The sequence below is a fragment of the Gossypium raimondii genome, chromosome 3 (genome assembly GCF_025698545.1).
Source record: "Gossypium raimondii isolate GPD5lz chromosome 3, ASM2569854v1, whole genome shotgun sequence".
Lineage (NCBI taxonomy): Eukaryota > Viridiplantae > Streptophyta > Magnoliopsida > Malvales > Malvaceae > Gossypium > Gossypium raimondii.
Window position 1 is genome coordinate 35,852,766 of NC_068567.1, and position 17,621 is coordinate 35,870,386.

Sequence of the window (17,621 nt, forward strand, 5' to 3'; positions counted from 1 at the left end):
AGGGCATATAAAACAAAAGGATAACCAGGAGCCCATTAGGAAAACAAACCGTCTCTTTCAGGAAATGCAAAATCTAGAGACCTTCTCTATCTCTTGAGCAATCGCAACCATCAGCAGCTAAAAATTCATGTTTAAAATTACATCTATAATAGATTTCACTCAAAGATTTTGCTTTTGTAATATAGGCACTAATGACAGTTGACAGATCCATCTTCGTTTTGTGCATGTAGTTTCTTTACAATTGTAAGAGAATCTCTTTCAATCACCACATCCCTAAAACCCAGATCAAGGCCCATTTGAATTACCTGGAGGCATGCAAGCGCTTCTGTCGCCAAAGGAGTAGGTACGTGATTGTTGATAATCATTCTCAAACCCAAAACTGTCCTTTCTGAGTTTCTGCCCACTATCCCCATGCATGATTTCTTTGTATAGCTTTGCAAAGCAGCATCAAAGCTTATCTTGAGCGAGGGTGGTTTTGGTGGTTTCCATCGTTTCAACTCTTTTGATAGATAATCTCTCATTTATGATTTCTAGATCTCAAACGTATGAATCGATGAAATTAACTATTTCAAAAGTTGACAGTCGAATCCTCAATGGAAAAAATGTTGGTAATGGAATCCTCCCTCCACTGTCTCAATCTTGGCTCAGTGAGTTCAGAAACCTTGTCTATAATTTGATTTCTTACATAGCTATAGATCTTGTAATCGACAGAGCCAGGAACCCAAGCATTCTTCCAGATGGATATATTGGTACTCGATCCCACCCGCCAACACATGTCTGTTTGAAGAAGTCCTTTCGCAGCCCATATACTCTTCGAGGTATAACAAGGGTAATTTCCTAGACTCGATCTCAAAAAAGGGGAATCTGAATAATATTTAGCCTTTAACGTGCGCACCAATAAAGAATCTAGAGAACTAAACAATCGCCAACCCTGTTTTGCAAGAAGGGCTAAATTGAATTTTGATAAACTCTTAAGCCCCAAACCATCATCTTCCTTAATGTCACATAGCTTTCTCCATTCGCACTAATGAATCCCCTTCTTGCCCTTGTGTTTCTGCCACCAAAACCTGCTAATGATGCGCTCCATTTCAACATAAAGAGAGTTAGGCAATAAAAAGCATGATATCGAATAAGTAGGGATGGCTTGCATAATGCTTTTAATGAAAACCTTTTTACCACCTTGAGAGAGTGGTTTAACACAACAATTATTAATGCGACTAATCACCTTGTCTTTCAATAACTAGAAAGCCTTTCTTTTCTTTCAACCTACCGTATTCAGAAGTCCAAGGTATTTTTCCGGACCTGAAGAATAACAGACATTCAAGATTTGAGAATTTGATATCCTTGATTGATCTGAAATATTAGAACTAAAGAACAGAAGAGATTTCTCAAAATTGATGCATTGACTTGAGAAAACTTCATATTCTTTTGAATAAACCCTTCATATTATTAGCACCTCTGTCAGTAGCCTCTCCAAACAAAATGCAGTTGTCTGTAAACAAAAGATGAGTAATTGTTGGTCCCCGCCTGCATACTTTTTCTCCAATTATTATTCCTTCCCCCTTTTCCATTCTTATAAGAGACGATAAACCTTCACTACAAATAAAGAAAAAGGTAGGGGTTGAGTGGATCTCCTTGCCTAAGATCTCTTGTCGATTTAAAGATTTCGCCCGCTTCCCCATTAATAATAATTGAGTAAGAAATTGTGGGAATACAGTGCATAATGAAATCGACCCAGAAAAAGAAAATCCCATCTTGATCATCATATCATAAGTTTTACTAATATCGAGTTTGAACGGAACAGAGTATATTTTCCCTATTCTTCTTTGCTTGAAAGTGGGAAGTATTTTGTAGGCAAGTAGAACACTGTCAGTGATTCTCTTTGGAACAAATGCACTTTGTCCTTCATCTATGCAAACATTCAACACCTTTTGAAAATGATTGGCAATTGTTTTTTTATATAATGTTATAAAGAACTGTACATAGACTATGTTTTAGGGATAAGGACTATGTGAGTAGAATTAATAGCCTATAAAGAAGTTGTAACAACTTGATTTATAATTGTGTCGGAACAGTAGTTCAAAGACCACAATTTCGATGATAAAGTTAGAAAATGTTATTTATTTACATTTACCAGCCTGTTAAAAGTGTTTTATTGATGTTTGAATTGGTGAATTTAGTCAATAAGTTAGAAATGAAAGTGTATGGACTAAAATCATAAGAATTAGCGAAAAGCTAGTTAAATGAGTTTAATAAAAATTGTTCAAGGTTCAAAGTGGTAAATAGTCACTCTTGCATGGTAGTTTCGGTTGTGTCAATGTTTAGTGGAAACACTTGTTAATTTTCATTAACGATGAAAATTAATATGTTAAGTGTTGTGAGTTAAAGTGGAGGGGAAGGGAGTTTCATTCTCGTCTTCCTCTACCAAAAATGTTGTCTCTGTAGAAGAAAGAAAAGCTCTAAGCTTTTTTGATTATTCAGCTTTGCATGCAAGTGTTTTCAAAGCCTATTCTTCACGAGTTTCATGTTTTTGAGATTTTTGTATCTTGATTTAGCCAACCTACATGTCTAGTCTCAAAATTGTTAAAGTCTAAAGTGTTGTCATTGATAAAATGAAATGTATGTCGTAATGGTATTTCGTTAGGGAGAGCTCAGTCATGATACTATAGTGGAACAAATTCATGACTAAATGAGTTTATCATTAATAGGCGAAAAGCTATAACTTAATTATAAATTATCCAAGCCCTAATTTTTTATGTCCAATCGGTCCTTTCTCTAGCTCATTGAAACCAGAAATGAATTGTGAGTTTGAATAGAAATGAATAGAATGAATAGGAAAAGAGAAATGAAAAACATTTTGGAATGACTATGGTTTTTTTTTTCGAAAAAGAAAAATGGAATCATTTAGAAATGAATGTTTTCCAAAAAATGGAAATGGAAATGGAAATGGAAATGGAAATGGAAATGGAAATGGAAATGAAAATTGAAATGATTCATTTGCAATTCTATATGGATTACTTAAAAACGATCAAAAGAATGAGTTTATATTTTTGAGCTGTTTTGAAGCCCGAAAATAAAAACAAACCATTCAATCACAGTGAAGACGTTGAGTTATGAAATATTGAGCATATTTTCTCAAAACTTTATTAGGGGTAAAATCATCAAAATTTTTATCGGGATTAAAATCGTCAAAATTTTACTGGGTGTAAAATAAGATGAGAAAATTGTTTGATAGAATATTAAAATTTATTTTGGGAAATAGAAAAATTGAATTGGGTTGAATCACATTATAAAGTACTAGGTCAAAAGTCTCAGGAAGTACTCGTAATTGGGTCTGATGTGAGAGAAGGCAAAAACCCTTCGTATAACATGAATGGGGTGACAACCCTAGTAAGAATACTAGGGTGTCTCGTCCACCCCACTCCTATTTTAAGTAGGAAGTTGTTTTTCTATTTGAAATAAATCACTACAACTTAATAAGGGTTCTACCTTCTCTTTTATAAATAGATGGCACTGATAGGGCATTTATACACAATTTTGAGAGATTGTTACTCTGCCAAAAAATAGAAAATTTATTCTTAACTATTAAATATAATTTTTCAAAATAAAAATTCTATCAGTTTCTATTAAAAAAGACAAATTTTTTGTTTTCATCCCAAATAAAAGAGATAACTATTTCTAGTTCTATGTTTTGATTCAATTCGTTTTAACCACAATTAAAGCAGTTCGTGGTACAAGAATAGCAAAAAAGGTATTTTGGTTTAAAGTTGAAAACAACGAACGTCCGCTAAGTTGAAAGCACATGAATGGATCGATTATGGTTTATTGTTATAAATATCACAAACTAGGTTGATTTTCAAAATTTTAATTTTTTGCTATGCAAGAAAATCATTTTAAAATCGATTTTTTTCCAAAAAAGGAAAGATCATGGATTGATCATTGACGTTCAATTTCTAGTACTACATTAGGTAAGTTCATATGGTGTTGTTATATTTATTTACGAAATGTTGTACGTAAATGTATATGGTAAAATGTTAGTAAACTTATATTGATAAGGTGAGAAATGTATTAATCAGTAAAAAGAAAGCTATGTTATGCATATGGAGCCTGAATGAACAAATAATACAATTGACATGCTAATAGGGGTAAATGCACACTGTAAAAGAAGAAAGGGAAATATAATGAAGATGAAAGAAGTTACTGAAGTTTTTTTGGAATCCTACATTTGTTGTGAATTTCCAATTTAATCTTTTTAGAGATTTTGGTGTGTTAATAACTTTTATGAGCAATCTAGTGTGTTACGGGGGGAGAATATTTAGCCTATGGGCTTTGCACTATGTGTATCTGGCATGTTATCAGTTGGAAATAACTCTTATGAGGAATCTGACGTGTTCTTGAGGGAGAATATTTAGCCTAAGGGCTTTACACTATGTGCATTTGGCGTGTTATCGGTTGAAATTGCTCTTATGAGCAAACTAGCATGTTAACAGATGGATACTCACGTATTCCTTTCTATTTTTGCTGAGTCATTGGGTAGAATGTTCTTGAAATAAAAATGTTTATGGCATAATTTTTATGAATTGAAATAAGGTATGAATAAATAATGAAATGTTTGGGACATGTTATATGTTTGAATGAGGTATACCCACATTGTACATGTGAAAGGTGTTGGCAGGATAAAGGAATTTAGTTAAGTGTTATAAATGTATGAATGTTTTGCGAGGTGAGTTTAACATTTTAAACCTATTTACTTAATAAGCATATTTAATGCTTACCCTTTTTATCTTTTCCCTTCCCTGTAGATATATTGGCAGAACTCAGCAGGCGGATTGATCCACTGCTCACACTATCCAACTCCTGTTTCGGTATGATTATTTTAACTTTACATCAGGTCAAGTGACATGTATATAATCTCTATTTGGTGAAATTTTATATGAAATAAATGATGATGTTTTTAACGTTGTGTATATATATATATGCTCTTTTGTAATAATTATTCAATGCTAGCGTAAACTATTAGTATGCTTGAAATGAAGGTAATGTGAATGTTAAATATGTTGACACATTTGAGATAATTGGCAGACTTATAAAAGCGGACTGTTTGGGAAGATAATAATAAAGTAATAAGAACGCGTGGCAGATAGTCATTTGGCGGATAAGCTCGGGTGGTCATTTTTCTATCGGATCACCTTGGCACATTTTGTTTAAAAGTTTTAGTATAGAATTATAAAATGTTGAAATTATTAGCGTCGTTTAAACCTTGATTAATCTCATAAATGTTTGCACCTCTAATACTTATGTATGATTAGAATAAGAATTCTGATGACTTTAAAATAGATTTGCATGATGGTTTTGCATGTAAATGTCTTTTTTTTTCTGTAACACTTTGTAACTCAGGTCTGGCGACCGGGCCGGACGAAGGGAGTTACATTTGGTTGGTATTTAAGCTATGATTTAGTTGGTTTTAGGACTGAGCGTAGTGTGTATTAAGTCTAGAAAATACATGCCACTTTAACCTGTGATAGTGTGATGTTGGACGATCCGATTTGACCATATTTTCTTATAGATTTGAAGATATCGAAAGAATCTAATCGTGTTTCCAATGATGAAATAGATAGTAATGTATTGGCTTTCGAGCAGGGAGCGAGTCTTAGTATGCCAGTTCTGTCCATGACCAAAAATGAGGCGAAGAATGCATGTTTCAGTGTCATAGGTCAATGGTTTAGTGAGTTATGAGAGCCGATCTTGTGGCTCCACAACCTCTGCCCCCTAATGTGCCTTCTCCTGTACCCTTTGGTCCTCAGAGTTTAACTCATGTACTTGTGATTAAGCTTTCATTACACAAAATTCGTAAATATGGGGCTAAAGAATTAGTTGGGAATATTTTCAAGCTAAGTTTCGAAAGAAATATTTGTAAAAGGTATCTAGATAAGAAGAAACAATCCCTGGAGTTAAATAAAGGTAATAAATCTGTGACTGAATATGAACAATAATTTGTTTCAATTAAGTAAATACGCACGTGAGATAGTGCCAATTGAAAAGGAGATGTGTGTTCGATTCGAGGATGGACTGAATGATAAGATTAAGATGTTGGTTGGTGCTATGTAATTACAAAAATTTGTTGTTCTGACAGATCGAGCACAGATAATGGAAGAAATTTGTATTAATAAAAGATAAAATGAAAGAAGATCTCAAGATTTTGGGAAACGTAGAGTTTCGAAGTCGTTTACAACTCCTCTGCCAAAGAAATTCAGAGAAGTTTCTAGCCACCAAACTACTCTGTCAAGAATACGGGTAGAAATAAAATGAAATTTAGTGATTCGAGATTTTAGTCTCACCCAACGGTAAGTGTTGGAAGTGTCCGCAATGTAGATAGACTTGCTTGTGAGCATTGTGGTAAGTTGCATAGTGGGGTATGTCGATTTAAGATAGGTGCTTTCTTTCGATGTGGATCAATGGAGCATTTCTTGAGGAACTTCCCAAGAAGGTTGATATTAATGATGGCCAATCTAGCAAGCCATTGTCAACTCCTCAGAGGGGTAAAAATTCGAGACAAAGTGGTAATACTGGTGGAAATCAAAGTGGAAGAAGGGATACTATAGATAGGTCTAAAGCAAGGGCGCCAGCTCAAGCTTATTCTTTTCAAGCTAGGGAGGAAACCTCTTCACCAGACATTATAGCTAGTATTTTCTCTCTTTGACCAACAGTATATTCATTGATTGAACTTGGGTCGACTTATTTGTATATATGTACTACTTTTGTAAATGATAAGAATATACCAGTAGTGTCAGCTGATTTTGATGTTAAAGTAGCAAATCCTTTAGGTTAGAGTGTCATAGTGAACATGATATGTATGTAGTGTCCATTGAAAGTTCAAGGCTGTGATTTTCCTACTAGTTTGATGATGTTGCCTTTTCATGAGTTTGATATTATTCTAGGTATGGATTGATTGACATTGCATAATGCCGTAGTGAATTGTTGTAACACCCCTTACCCATATTCGACACCGGAATAGGGTACGAGGCATTACCAGAACACATACACTTATAAACATGTTAAACCGAGTTATAAAATTTCATTTAAATTTAAACTCTTCAAATTTTTAACATGTTTTTATAAATATTCATGTTATAACTTCAAAATACTATATTTGTAACAAATAGGGCTTCTGAGACCCAATACATACTCATGCAATTCAATACTTCATTTCCATTTCATTTAATTCATGATTCTCATGTTCACGATTCAATTCAATTTCTCAATCCAATATACATTTCAATACCACAATAATTCATTTAATTCAAATCAAATCATTTGCAATTTCCATTTAATTCACGTACAATTCAATTTCATTAAGTTCAATACTAATACATATTTATCGTTTAACTTAACGTCCCCTTTTTGCTTTATTTTACACTTCAAGCATGAACTTAGTATTTCATTTCCTTTCCACTCCCGTTTCCTATGCATATCACACAAGATATAAACATTACACTCAACCATAGTCACAAGCTAGTGCATTTAATCCATATACCATTCATGGCCTTACTTCATACCAAATCATATACCAAATATACCATACATACATACTATGAAACTTTATTTTCTAATATGAGCTTAAACCATGATCAATAATATACAAATGTAAGCATCATTTCTATTTCCACGTTTATCGATTATAATCGATCATATAACCAATTATACATAAATCATTCATATATATATTTAATTTTCCTCATTATCCTCTCCATTCCACACCCTTAGTGTACTTAACATCCTTAGAAATAACATTTTCTATAGTTTCTTTATTCACCCTTATGTATATTCAAAGTTGTCTATCCGAGTCAGTATCACTAAATTATTTTTATCTAGAGATACAGAACTCCAAATTAAGAACCGTTAATTTTACCTGAAACTAGACTCACATATATTCTTACCATAAAATTTTCAGAATTTTTGGTTTAGCCAAATAGTAAATTTTATTCTTTAAAGTGTACCCTGTTACGCAGTCTGACAGTTCTGACCACTCTTCACTAAAAATGAATTATCTCATTGTAAAAAATTGAAATGGTGTTATAGTTTGTTTCTATTGAAAATAGACTCATTAAGGATTCTAATCATATAAATTATAACTTATAATTATTTTTTACAATTTTAATGATTTTCCAAAATCAGAACAGGGGATTCCGAAATCAATCCATCCCTGTCTCACTAAAATTCAAATATCTCAAAATATATAACTCTTTTACTTGCTCTGTTTCTTTTATGTAAAAATAGACTCACTAAGATTTCATTTCATACCTTATTCACTCTCTAATTCTATTTCCACCATTGTTTGTGATTTTTCAAAGTCACATGATTGTTGCTGTCCAAAACTATTTTGTTGCTAATTCTACTTTTTCATAATTTCACTTTTTCACTTTCAATCACTATTTAATTCAAAATTCACTTTGTCATTTTCAAGTCAATATTCAATTCAATTCCACACATATATTCATTATTCAATTACACTTAATCGTTACATGATCTCATTTATTTTCATTTAGTTAATTTCTCGATGAACACTTCGGAATAATAACAGATACACGGTGGATTCAGCACATAGCAACCACCCTTTGTAATCAATGATATTCGGTGGGATCAGCACATAGCAACCACCTTATAATTAATGATACCGGTTCACATAATAGCCTACACATAGTACTACACATGTGACCATCACTATCCGATACATGTACTAGCTTGCACATAGTACTACACACGTGATCGAAACTATCCGGTACACATAGTAGCCTGCACATAGTACTACACATGCGACCTATCTTTTTGGTACACGTAGTAGCCCGCACATAGTACTACACACGTGACCATCACTTTCACTTTCACATAGTGGCCTACACATAGTCCGTGCCACACATGTGATCATTTCTGTCACTTCATTTGTATCCCTGTTTATTCTGAAGGTTCAACTAGGAATTTCTCACTTTTTTTTCACTAATCAAAGTCAATTATTTGTGTTTCTTGACTTATAATGATAAATTTAACTTATTTAACACTAGCATTCATCAAAACAGTCCTTGACTCGAACTTTGAAAAAATTACAATTTTGCCCCTAAACTTTTGCATATTTACACTTTTGCCCCAAAGATCGGAAATTAAACTTCATCTGTTATTCTTATGTTTTATGACATGCTGAACATTTTTCCATTCTATGGCAACATCAAAGTCCCACTCTAACACTTACTTATGAACATTAGGTATTTTTACCGATAATGTCGTTTTACTCGTTTTCACTTAAAATCGCTTAGTAAAAGTTGTTTAACATAATTTCTATATTCATATTCTACCATAAAACATCAAAATAAACACATTTCACCTATGTGTATTTTTCCAAATATAATGGTAGAAAAAGCTAAATCAAGTTACTGGGACTCAAAAAACGTAAAGAATATTAAAAACGGGGTTAGAACGGACTTAAAATCGAGCTTGGAAGCTTGAAAACCCTAACCATGGCTTCCCCCTTGCTAATTTTTACCATGAGGTTGAAGATGATGATTTTTGGGCTATTTTGTTTTTTTAATACTTTTTAATTACCAAATTACCAAAATGACCCTAACTTAAAAATTTTCTATTTCACTTATCTCATGTCCATTTTTACCCAAAACTTAACCAATGGTCTAATTACCATTTAAGGACCTCCAATTTAAAATTTCATAACAATTGGACACTTCTAACATGTAGAACTCAACTTTTGCACTTTTTACAATTTAGTTCTTTTAGCTAAATTGAGTGCCTAAACGTCGAAATTTTCGAACGAAATTTTTACGAAATTATTTTGTGAAATCATAGACCATAAAAATATAATAAAAATAAATTTTTTTTCGTCGAATTTGTGGTCTTGAAACCACTGTTCCGACTAACCCCAAATTCGAGCTGTTACAATTGTAAACAGAAAGATATTCTTTTGAAATGTCAAGACAGCGAGATTATTATAGTTGAATCTGTTAAGCTTGGTGGTGTGATTAATATAGTATCAACGTTATCTGCTCAAAAATTAATTAAAAAGGATTGTTGTGAAGCATTTTTGGCTTAAATACTTGGTACTCGAATGTTTGAGTTGAAGGTAGAGTAGGTACCGATTGTTAGTGAATTTGTTGATATGTTTCCTAAGGAATTGCTTGAGTTGCCTTTGAATCGTGAAATCAATTTTTCTATTGAATTAGTGCTTGGGATTACCCCAATTTCAATTGCTCCGTACGAAATGGCTCCGACTGAACTGAAGGAATTTAAAGTCCACTTGCAAGAGTTGATTAATAGAGGCTTTATTAGACCAAGTGTATCACCTTGGGGTGTTTTAGCTCTGTTTGTGAAAAGGAAAGGTTAATGAGGTTATGCATTGATTATAGATAGTCAAACAAGGTCACAATAAAGAATAAGTATTCATTTCCTCAAATTAATGATCTGTTTGATTAGTTGAAGGGAGCTATAGTGTTATCGAAAATTGATTTGAGATTCAAATATTATCAGTTAAAGGTTAAAGAATCTAATGTTTCGAATACTGTTTTTAGAACTCGATAAAGTCATTATGAATTTCTGGTAATGCTATTTGGTTTAACTAATTCCCCTCTTGCATTTATGAATTTGATGAATCGAGTGTTTCAGTCGTATTTGGATCAATTTTTTGTTGTGTTTATTGATAATATTTTAATTTACTTGAAAGACAGACAGTAACAAGATGTATAAAGATAGTAAAAATGAAATTTTATAGTAACAAGATGTATAAAGATTTGAAACAGAATTATTGGTGGCTGGAAATGAAGCGTGAAATCTCAGAGTTTGTCTCAAAATGTCTAGTATGTAAACAAGTTAAGGCCAAACTTCAAGTTCCTTGAGGTTTGTTACAACCAATAATGATTCCTAAATGGAAATGAAAAATAGTATCAATGGTTTGTATCAGGGTTTCCTATGACTTCGAGAAAGAAAAATGTTATCTAGGTTGTGGTTGATAGATTGACAAAGTTAGCTTACTTCATTTCAGTAAGAATTGATTACTCACTTGCGAAGTTAGTAGAACAGTATGTGGCTGTGATAGTTAGATTACATGGTGTATCGATGTCTATTATCTCAAAATTTGATCCGTGTTTTACTTCAAGATTTTGGGGTAAGTTACATGAAGCTTTAGGCACCAAACTAAATTTCAATACAACGTTTCATCCGGAAACGGATGATCAATTAGAGCGTGTAATTCAAATGTTTGAAGATATGTTACGATGTTGTGCTATGGAATTTGAAGGTAGCTGGAAGAAATATCCTACCTGGTTGAGTTTACTTATAATAACAATTATCAATCAAGTATCAAAATGGTGCCATATGAAGCTAGTATGGAAGGAAATGCAAAACTCCGTTATATTGGTCTGAGTTAAATAAAAGGAAGTTGGTAAAAACTGATTTAGTTCATGAGGCAGAAGAAAAAGTTAAGGTTATTAAAAAATATCTGAAAGCTACATCTAATCTATAGAAGTTATAAGCAGATTTAGAAAGGAAGATCATAATACTTCCATTTCATATCTATTTGCCGTCTTAATTAACAAATACCACATTTCTTTTCTAATATTCAATCTTATGATTTCGATGACTTGATCAACATCGCTTCAGTTGTACTTATTCCGCTTTTTACCATTTATCTCTCTATTAACTTGACTTTGACTTGGATGGATACATGGATCTAACCAACACACCAGTTTGGCACCCAGTGCCTCATCGGATAAATTTGAAGTAAATAGTTTGCACCCAGAGCTCATCAATAAGTTTGACACCCAGTGTTTCATCGATATAACCGAAGTAATTTGACACCCAGTGCCTCATCGACTCGTAGTCGAAATAACCCTGAACTATATCTAACCCTGCCCGAACGGTTAATAGTAATCAATTGACTTTACAATTTAGTTTTTTTTTCAACTCTAAGCTTAAAATCTATCAAATTAGTACTTAAAACTTCAAATATCCAGCTATGTCAACATCCTAAATCATTAACAGTTCTGATAAATACTACACAGGTCAGCTAGTTTAAGCTTCTAGGATTCCAAAAACATAAGAATTATAAGAAAAGAAGTAAATTGCAGTAACCAATTGAAGCTCCAAAGGTTTCTCTAATGGCCGAATATGTTCTCCCCCAACTCCTACATTCAGCGTGCATGAATAAAAATGAAGACATGTTTTGTTTTTCTCTACTAAGATTTTAATATTTATATTTTATTTCTACTTTATTTTATTCATTAATTTTAAAACAAAAATCAATAAATTTAAATTACCTACCATCCACTTACATACTAGATGGTAAAATTACCATTTAGATCCTTATTCTATTTTCAAATTAAGAAAATCTTTAGCGATTAAACTTTTACTACTTTTGCAATTTAGTTCTTATAACTTAATTAAACACTAAGTCGATAAAAATTCCTAACCAAAATCTAATTTACTTATAATATAACTGTGTAAATATTTAATAAAAATATTTACAGATCTAGTTTATAGAAATGGGTTCCAAAACCACACTTTTTAATACCATTGACTTCTGGGTCGTTACAATTCTCCTCCTAAAAAAATTTCATCCCTGAATTTTTTACCTAAAAAGAGGTGGGGATACTGGGATCTCATTGTCTCCTCCGGTTCCTAAGTCACTTCTTTCACACTGTGACAACGCCATAAGATTTTCACAAGTGGAACACGTTTATTTCTTAACTCTTTCATTTCACGAGTTAGAATTTCAACTAGATCTTCCTTGTAAGACAAATCGGGGTAAATTTCAATTTATTCTATTGAAATAACATGAGATGGATCCGAATGATATCTCCTAAGCATTAACATGTGAAATACATCGGGCATCTTCTATAATTCAACCAGTAATGCTAACCCATACGTAACTAGTCTGATCCTTTCGATGATTTTATATGGTCCGATAAATTGAGGACTTAACTTTCCCTTCCGGCTGAATCGTAGAGCTTTCCTCTATTAAGAAACCTTTAGAAATACTTTATCACCCATAAAAAAATCAATATTTCGATGTTTCAGATACGCATATGATTTCTACCTATCAAAAGCTGCTTTCATTCTATCTCTGATCACTTTAACTGTATTTTTCGTTTCTTCAATCAACTCTGGCCCAACTACTTTTCTTTCACACAAATCTAACCAGCAATCAGGTGTCTACACCTTAAATCGTATAATTCTTCATACAGAATCATCTGAATGCTCGACTGGAAACTATTAGTATACATAAATTCAACTAACTGTGAATAACGTTCCAAACATACTTCAAAATAAATTATGTAGGCTCGAAGCATATCCTCTAAAATCTGAATAACTCATTTCGATTGCTCATCCATCTGTGGGTGAAAATTAGTATTGAAATTTAGTTTTGTACCTAAAGATTCATGTAACTCTCTCCAGAACCTTGAGGTGAATCGGGGATCCCGATCCAAAATTATGAACATAGGTACACTGTGCAATCTAACTATTTCTCGAATGTATAACTCAACTAGGATTGGAACTAACCAGTCAATTCTAACTGCAAGAAAATGGGCTGACTTCGTAAATCGATCAACTATCACCCAAATGACATTTCTATTACTTGGAGAAAATGATAACCCCATTATGAAATCCATCGTTACGCGTTCCCATATCCATTTAGGAATCAAAATAGGTTGAAGAAGTCCAATGAGGACCTAATATTCTATCTTAATTTGCTGACAAGTCAAATATTTGGTAACAAACTCGACTATTTCTCTTTTCATACCGTGCCACCAATACATTTCTCATAAATTATGATACATTTTTGTTTTGCTAGGATGTATAGCAAAAGGACTATCGTGAGTTTCATGAAGTATTAAATCTTTTACATTGACGACTTTTGAAATACAGATTCGATTACGAAACCTTAAACAACCACGATCATCAATACTGAAGTTTTTTTTGCCTTGATGAACCATTTTCTTTTTCTCAGCTAACTTGACATCAACAAGTTATGCATCTCTGATTTTCTCAAACAACATCGGATTCCCTGAATAGTCAAGTGATCCACCATATCGTGTTTGGTGAAGGTGCCCCTGTAAGTTAAAGGCTCTCACCTTACCTGCGTCATTTGTTTAATTTTACTCAGAGAATAAGAAGGTAGAGGAAAATAGAGAGTTTATTTTCAAAATTTTGGCGATGATAGGATAAGGGAACGACACCCAGTATTGTAATTATATGAGAAAAAGAAGGATATATAGAAGAAAAGTAAGAGATATTAAGTAAGTTGGTCAAGCAAAAGGTTTATGGATTTGTGAATTTCCCCTCATCATTCTGGTTTATTTATAACCAAACACATGCATGAGAAGTTATGGGAATTTAAGAATAGTAAAGGAACTATTCAAGTCCACCAGTGTATTAAAGACATCTATTGTCATGGGAAGGAGCAAAATCCTTTAGTATTCTCGATATCTGTAGAGTAAGTGTATCCAACAATGGAAAGGTCAGATACATGTGAATGAGCCGATATCTATATTTCGTTATGTGTTGAGGGATCCACAAATCGGACGAAGCAGGTATAAAGCAAATGTACGAAAAGATAACTAAGTTGAAGTTTCCATTAAGAATGAAATGTGAATTCTTCCGTTAACCATACGAGGGTAAAGATAGGGAAGAGTTTCCCTTAGTTTGCCTCTAAGGCTAAGCGTGTAAAGAAATTTTGAGGACGGTTTTTTTGTGGGAGAATTGTTACACCCATGTTCCTTTAAGTTTGGAAATTAGGAATAATTGTGGGATTAAATTGAAAGAAACTGTAAGTTGGTGGCTTCTATAGGAAAATCTGGAAAATTTAGGGGATGGTTTTGACATTGTTGAGTTCCAAATTCCAGTTCGGTTGGATTGGAAATAATTGGTTCCTTAGTGGGAGACAAAATGGTTGTCAATAGATGGTTTCTATATGGTTGAAGACCATGCGTGAAAAGCTATAAATAGATGAGAAGTGACTTCCCGAGGAGAATTCATCTAAGTTCTGTTTCATTTTCCTTTCTTCTTCATCTTCTTCTTTGGTTGCTCTGAAGAGGAGATAGTTATGAGAAACTCTGTATGGATCGATGATCGTGAGGTTTGAGTAAAAAAGGTAGAGAATCTAGTGAGTAGGTAAGGTTTTAAGTCTTTCGGTGTTCGTCAATTTAAGAAAAAAGGAGTTAAGAATTTTCAAAACCTTTGAGCGATTTTGCATGTTTCTGGAAAATCGAGTTTTAAGTTGAAAATGTTGAGTTTAACTTATGACTTTGGTTATAATGCTTGGCTGCCAGGAGAATGGAAGCTTTAACAGTTGGAAAAGGTAAGCTGATGAGGCAAAGAAGCATCAGGTGAGTTTCCATACTCCATTATTTGGAATATTGTATGGTTGGCATGAATCTGTGTTGAGCTTAATAAGATTTTGTGATGATATATGATCTCTGTTGATTGTTAAATGCTAAGCATGTATAAGATTAGATAGATAGATTAGCATTCACTAATGTAGTTTGGCATGTAAGAAATATTTATGATTCTATGTTTCGAAGGTAGCGTGTGTTAAAGTATGCCCAAAGACCAATCATGATATGATTGTAATAACGTGTTTTACCTCATTCATTAATATAAGGCATTTCCATCATTATTTTAGTCTCTCTTACGTGTATATAAATAAAATGTTTTATAATAATATTCGAGAATAATATGATTATTCTTAAAAGGTCCTTAGTCGAGTATTATTATGGGTTAGACAAAAATAATGCATTAAGACTAACGTGTAGTTTATTAATGACAAAGTGTTGTCATTGACATAGGATGTCAAAATCAATACATGAGTATATATGTTAGAGAAGAACATATTGGACTGACCGTTATGAGTTTGTTTCTTGGATTATTATGTAATAGTCACAACATTACTCATAGTGATTACTATGTATACGATCCTTAGACTTGAGATCATTATTATCCCAACATGTGTGTCATATATTTTGATGCAGTCAAACGTCCACTGTAACTGGTTGTTTTATAAAGGCTGATGTTGGATATACCACAATCTATATAGTGGGATATGGTTGTTCAGTGTAGGATTTGTCCCTCCTACATAAAGGGAGTAATATATTAGGCCACTTGGTTGAGTGAGACTAGAAATGCATGGCCATGCTCGAATAAGTTGATATGAGATATCATATTTATTTATCATAGTTTGCTCAGAATGTCAAGAAACGTTAGATGGAGTATGCAAGTTGACTATTTCATGACTTGTGTCCATTCTAGATATAAAGTACAAAAGGACTTAATACATTAAGGGTTAATCACAGAGAGGTTATGTCGAATCATGACTTCTTGTAACTTAAGTAGCAATGATGTATTGCTAGATGCCACTCATTGTTTGTAATATTAGAATCGTTCTAGTATTACTGCTAATGTTACAAGAACCTACAGGGTCACACATTATGGTTGAAACGAACGGAATCCAAACATATTTGGTATTGTTTTTTTGGCTATCACATGAATTAAATTGATTATAGAATTAATTTAATTGGGAAGTTAAATATCGAACAAATTATATGTACAAGTATGTTGTACACATAATGAGGACATGGTTAAATAAATATATATGAATTTGAATCGTAGAAAATTGAATTAAACATAAATTATTGAAATTCTTGTTATAATTATTATAATTATAATTTACGATTGAATATTATTATAATTATTGTAATTGTAATTTTTTGGTCAAACATTATTATAATTATGGTAATTATAATTATTATATTCGGTTAATTATTATAATGAATTTTGAGTCATATTAAGATATCACCTATTCCCGAATTAGGAAATATAATTTTTTTAAGAAAACCTTATATACCGAAATATAGTGTATGAGGTCTAGCAGTCGTCAATGAGTTTTTCTCTCTGAAAAAGTTTAAAAGAGTTCTTGCCATTCGTTGTCACACCGAGTGGATTACGTAGAGGCCCAAAATTTTCGTAGCGGCTTAGAATCGACATAAAATTGTGTAATTAGTTGCAAAATAGTTATCTTTGATTTTTTAGAAGATTAAAGGTAATCGTTCATACTATTCTCACCCTAATTCATTCCTCGCACATGGATCCTTGGGTGTGATCACCATATTTATTTTTTCTGTTGCGCCATGGGGTGTACCGGTGTTCAAATAGCGTACTCCATGATAGTATGTTAATGAAATGCATGTATTGCATGTTTATATCGGTGGAATACAAAGGGGAGATTATTGACAGGTTAGGTGAAGTTAGAATTTTGGAGAAAGGAGCTTTCGTTCATCGCTTTTTGGTGTTTTTGGGTGCAAACCATGATGTGCAAAGCTCTGGTTCTAGTGAGGGGAACACTGCAGTGTTCGTGCAATACCCTTAACTCATATTCGTCACCGGAATAGGATTTTGGGGTATTACTATAAAATCGTAACCTAAAACATTCAATTTCAAACATTTCATAAGTCATAGTATAATTCATCCAAAATCATGGATAACGTCCCTTATTCGAGCCCTCGAGGCCTTAGAAACACTTTAGAAACGATTCAGGACTAAATAAAAACTGTTTAGAACTTCATGGAAAAATA

The 17,621-nt window shown here is 32.8% G+C and overlaps 1 long non-coding RNA gene across 1 annotated transcript; it reads left to right on the forward strand.

The window, feature by feature from the left end:
* The first annotated feature begins 12 nt into the window (after positions 1-12).
* Positions 13-4,958, forward strand: LOC105794172 (uncharacterized). The gene is made up of 4 exons (XR_001133796.2): positions 13-343; positions 535-608; positions 712-829; positions 4,803-4,958. It is a non-coding gene; the product is annotated as an uncharacterized LOC105794172 (long non-coding RNA).
* The last annotated feature ends 12,663 nt before the right edge of the window (positions 4,959-17,621 follow it).